Source organism: Equus caballus, chromosome 12 (genome assembly GCF_041296265.1).
Source record: "Equus caballus isolate H_3958 breed thoroughbred chromosome 12, TB-T2T, whole genome shotgun sequence".
Lineage (NCBI taxonomy): Eukaryota > Metazoa > Chordata > Mammalia > Perissodactyla > Equidae > Equus > Equus caballus.
The window spans coordinates 13,033,257-13,039,256 of NC_091695.1; the positions used below are offsets into that span (position 1 = coordinate 13,033,257).

At 35.6% G+C, this 6,000-nt stretch overlaps 1 pseudogene; it reads right to left on the reverse strand.

Moving 5' to 3' along the window:
• Nucleotides 1-5,073: 5,073 nt before the first annotated feature.
• Nucleotides 5,074-6,000, reverse strand: OR5W61P (olfactory receptor family 5 subfamily W member 61, pseudogene; annotated as a pseudogene).

Consider the following 6,000-nt stretch of genomic DNA (forward strand, 5'->3'; position numbering starts at 1 on the left):
CTAAAATGCTCTCATAATGGCGTAGTGTGTATATGTTAAAGTGACATTTGAACATTCACAAAATTAATGACCCGTTGATTCCTAGATTTCTTGGAGAATGGAGAGACTGTTCGATTTCCACTTCTAAACCGAGGCAAGATCTCCAAAGAATTGACGCAGAAGGGAGAAAATAGGAAGTGTCACCACATTGGGAGGTAATCTATTTTATTTATATCAGCTGTGCATTGAACATACTATTGGGGTAAGAACGAAGTGATGTGGAGGGCAGCTACACTGTACAATGTCAGGAAGCAAATAGAAAATAAACAAATTGGTGTTCTTCGAAGTCATGCAAACTTGCAGCTTTGGGGATAATCTCTATATTGTCCATTTATTGAGTAATATTTTGTCATGTGTCTGAATCACTGCTGTACACTTACGAGCATAGCTTGTTATGTGTTCTTTAAATGTCTACAGTTGATTAATATTCAAATAAAATGTACACTAAACATGTTCATTAGCTGTATATCTTGAGTCCCAATGCAGTTAATTTAATTGCCAGAAAATTTGGGAATGAAAAATTTGTGTAAACTACAACAACAAAAGTAAGATGTACAAGGCATGTACCAGCTTATGCATTCCAATACCTCAGATAGTTTCATGTTTCTTCTGAACCCTTACCTGGAGTAAAAAGAAAATTAGGTTTACTGCCTTTTTTGTTTACTTATTTATCTCTTTTTCTCTTGTAGAGTTTTTCCTTACTTTATATTATGCTGGAATACTCCAGGCAAAATTTAATGAAATTAAATATATTTTAAACTTTTGGAAAAGTAATTTTAGTAACCAATTTTAAGGCCTTTTCAAAATATACATGTATTATTTGTGTGATAATCCCAATACTACAGCACCAAATGGTCTCCTCTTGGAGGTATTGTTGAGGCAAATCTCAAACCGCCTAAGTAATTGCCACTAATTTTTCACAAGGTAAACTCAAGAAAATTCTATATTTGTGGTAACTAAGAGCTTTACTACAATTCTCTGCTTCTCTGGTGCATATTTGGAGGAGGAGGAGTCATTCTTGGCCAGCTTCCTTTGATTCCTTTCCACACTCATTTTCCCTAAGGTCTCCCCTATCTCCAGGGATATCAAATTTCTCAGGCTACACTGTTTAGTCAGGATGCAATCTTTAATGTCATAAACATGGGTTCCCTGCAGACCATGTAATCTAACTCCCATTAAACTCAGAGCATGGGTGACAATATATTGCTGAAAGTCAGATAATCTAAATTACTTCCCAAAGGAAATTGTGTGTGAATAAGGAATGAATTTTTTTTAAATTATAAGGCAAAAGACTTACAGCAGAATTTAAGGCATAGGGTCAGAAAGTGAGATACGAGAAAAGAAATCTATATCTACATGGCTTTCCTGGTATATCACTGGTGCCTTAAATATAATACTACACAGGCAACTGTCCACATATAAACTCCTTCATTCAGAAAATGGTTGTCTGCCCCTAAGGCATGGGCCATTATCAAATAAGTTCAGTTCTGATTTTGGTACCAAGAAAAATTATGTTTATTAAGTCTTCTTGTCGCAGGAAACAATATGATGGGGTTCAAGGCAGGTTACCCCAAAATATGCCACTTTGATATATTAATTAGTTTGAGTTAAAATTAATTAAGAAACAGCCAGTGCAAGGCCACTCTGACTCTCCTTGTCTCCCTGAAAGCAGGAAAAAATCTCCCTTGTGAAAGTTATCTCCTTGCACCGGAAGATAGAGAGACATCCTAATCATCAGGGAAGGGAATTCAGGGCTGAAAAGACTGCATAAACAAGCTCTGCTTATTTTCTTCACTAATGACTACCCAAGCCTAAGTTTTTTTTTCTTTTTCAATTCTTTACTAATTTATTTTTTCTTTGTTTAAAGCATGTAAACCTTGCCTGCTTTGGTCACTTCTTTGGATCTCATATCTTGGGATCTTCGTCCATACAAAATTAAATTAATTTTTTCTCCTCTTAATCTGTCTATGTCAATCTTATTATTAGACCAGCCAAAATAACCAAGAGAGGTAGGGAAAATTGTCCCCTCCCCAACAAAGAAAAGCAGAGGCTGTGAGTTACTAAAAGCATCTTTATTCTATAAGCAAGCAGCGCATTTTCAGTAACATAAAAGGTAATTAATGAAATAGTCTACGAAAGTTATATTCTTTATTAATTTTACAAGAATATCTTGAAAACATATTATGTACAATAAACTGCTAGAGCTTTAGAGTCATAGCTATATAAAGAAGGATTGTGGAACTGGAAATAACTTTAAGGATAATTGTCAAACACTCTTACAGAAAAGGGACTGAAGTCTAGTAGGGAAGGATGATTTGTTAAATATAACAGAGATTTAGAGTTGCTTTGGGTACAGGGTTCATAGTATATGTCTGTAGATTATTTTTCAGAGAGTTTAAAAGTTGCTGCCACTAGGTTTATACAGGACTTCCCACTTATTGGATCACTGAGCTTTACTACTGCTGTATTCTAACAAATGTAGTTGTATAGCCTATCACAGGTATGTATTTGTCTGTTCATTGTTGTACACATATGAGAAAATCTACCCTCATTATGGCATTATTCCCTTTAGAGATTCCAGCGCAAGGCTGAAGGAAAAGAGTCTACAAATAAAAAAATGCCTTTTATATCAAACCACCTCATGGTCATTGATAATATAATATTCAGATAATAATATTTTCATCAGTCCCATATGGATGCGTGAGAATGGTGTGACATGGAGATACAGACATTGGAAGGACATGGTGAGGAATGAAGTAAATAAACTCCAACAGACCAAAGCCTTTTGACGTTTTCCCTATTTCTGTAGAATCCCAACATGAAATGGTTAGTTCAATCATCTTCCACAAGTCCCTATTTAAGTGATGAAGCTACTACGCAATATTCCTTTTAAGTAATTTTTTGGGGAGATGAAGCCTGAAATTAATCGAATTGATTCTTCCATTTTCAGGCATATATTTATTGAGTTTATGATACCTCATTTATTGGGTTTAAAATTTCCTTCTTGTTAGTTCACATTCTTTAGGTGTGATTAAAGGGACCAATATGCAGTTCAAATGAATCTTTACGTGATGTTACTGACATATGTCATATCAAAGAAAGATATAACCTGAATTAGTGACAATCAACTGAACCTCTGATTTGTTTGGACTTTAGTATATTTCAAACAATGTTTTCTGCCATATTGCTGCCAGTAAGAAAGATTAATAAAATAGAATGGGTAAATTGAGAAAATATATTACAGGTGGAAATCATGAAGACTTTTTTCCAAAAGAAGCATTAACCATTGATTTTTTTCTACTGCCACTCTTTTTCCAATCTGTCACAGTATTCGGCAAATGCCACCTTGAAAATGACAGGATCCTCTTGGAGTTTACTTCCATTCCGAAATTCTTTCACCAAGGACATTTACAATTACTTAAGGGACAGATTTTTAATAGACAGTTTGCAACATCACTGAGTCTTTTATGGCCTTTAGATATATAGTGACGTCCATGCTTTCTTAACAAGCTGTTTCCAGTGGTTGACATAAGAAAATAGGAAGAGCCAGATGAAGCAGAACACTTCAAGAAAGTAGGCAAATGAATGCTTTTTAATTTTCATGTAATTAATATGAATATCATTATAGATTTATTACCTTAGTATACAAAACCATTTTATGTGCTTTTTTAAAAGGCATAAAAAGAGGCCGGCCCAGTGGCCCAGTGGTAAAGTTCACATGTTCTGCTTCAGCAGCCTGGGGTTCACCGGTTTGGATCCCTGATGTGGACCTACACACTGCTTGTCAAGCCATGCTGTGGCAGATGTCCCATATATAAAGTAGAGGAAGGTGGGCATGGATGTTAGCTCATGGCCAGTCTTCCTCAGCAAAAAAGGAGGAGGATTGGTGGCAGATGTTAGCTAAGGCCAAATCTTCCTCAAAAAAGTTTAAAGATAAAAAAGCTGTAAAATATGTATACAAGGCACATATCACACCCTCATTTAATTATGTTTTGACAGATACCTAACAAAAACTCAAAAATGTAATCAGTTATGTTGAGTTTTATTATTTGTTTTTCTCTTTTGTGTCTCAGACATGACACAGGTACTGGTAAGACAGGTATGATGCTCAGTCCTTGAGCAAAGAATGCTCACAGTCTCATGTTAGAATCAACAATTTAATCAACAGAGTGAGAAAGAAAATGATGTCTTAGGCAGAGTATTATTTGCAAACAACAAACAGAGGCATTTGACTAGGACTGAAAAGGGAAGAAAAACTGAGTGGAAGTAAATGACTTGAGAATTTTAGCACAAAGATCTGCTTTACCAGGACCCTCCACTCTGCTCTCTATCTTTCCCATGTTGACTTCATAATCTCTAAGAAGGCATTGTCTTCCCACCTCAAGAGCTCTAATTCCCAGCCTCTCTGTCTAGAATCCTTACTTCTCCCCACCATCAATTGTATCCTTATTCCTAGTTTATTTCTAAAACTGAATTTCAAAGCATCTTTACTTCTCTGTACTCTGGATTTAGTTATTTTTCTTGAATTTAGTGGATCCTGCCTTTTTACTTCAGGGTGGTTTAGAGTTTATTATCAATTATTTGTAATATTTAATTAGTCATACTCATTTTCTTCAGGATGCATTTCATTAGGATACATTATTATGCAAACATTATTATACATTATTATGGATTCACCATGAAATGCAAACCACCTAGAAGTGCAATGTAAACTCTAATAGCTCTTAGACTAATTAAAATAATGCATAACATAAACATCAAACAAATGAAAAATTGGCACACTAAAATGGAGATTGGAAAGTTTTCCAAAAATAGAGAGTGCCTTTTTAGAAACTGAGATGTACAACGAAATATAGCATACTTAGGAATCTCCAAAATATTGGTACCATTCTGACTTAGTAAAATACTTACTTTACTAATTAAGGTATTTTAGACAACTTTATAGTATAATAAACGATTTGGAAAACACAAGAGTATGTTTGTTTACATATATAAATACATATTTATTTATCCTATCTACCTATTTGTTTAAAATTAACTTTTAATTTTTAGTTTTTTCAGGGCGTTTTTCACATCTTTGTTCCGCAGGCTATAAATCAGAGGATTTAACATGGGGATCACAAGGGTGTAAAACAATGAGGTCATTTTGTCTTGATCTAATGTGTAGGAAGAACTGGGATGGAAATACATGAAGAGCATAGTTCCTTGGAAAATTGCCACGGCAGTTATGTGGGAGATGCAGGTAGAGAAAGCTTTGAACCTCCCCTCAGCAGAGTGGATCTTCAAGACTGATAGAAAAATATAACAATACGAGACAAGAACGCCTGAAATGGTGCTCAGTTCAATGAAGCCAAAAATGGTGAATATTGCTAACTCATTGATCTGTGTATTCGAGCAAGATAGCAAAAGGAGTGGCGGGACATCACAGAAGAAATGATTAACCTCCTTTGACTGACAGAAACACAAGTGGAATGTTAATGTTGTGTGTATCAAAGCATCTGCCATTCCCACCAGATAAACCCCAGCCATCAGCAGGGAGCACACTCTGCTAGACATATTGACTGTATAGAGCAAGGGGTTGCTGATGGCCTTGTACCTATCAAAGGCCATCACAGCCAGGAGTACACACTCAGAATCTGCAAATATACAGAAGATGAAGAATTGCAGAGCACAGCCAAAGAAGGGGATTGATTTCTTCTTGGAAAATATGTCTACGAGCATTTTGGGCCCAATTGCTGAGGAATAGCAGAGGTCACAGAAAGAGAGGTGACTGAGAAAAAAGCACATGGGTGTGTGCAACTGGGAATCCATCCTAATTAAAATGATCATTCCAAGATTTGCCAGAAGATTGATGAGATAAACGACCAGAAATGTGGTAAATAGGGTAATTTTGGTCTCAGGGTTATTGGTAATTCCCAAGAGAAAGAATTCGCTCAAGAAGGAGCAATTTCCCCTGTCCAT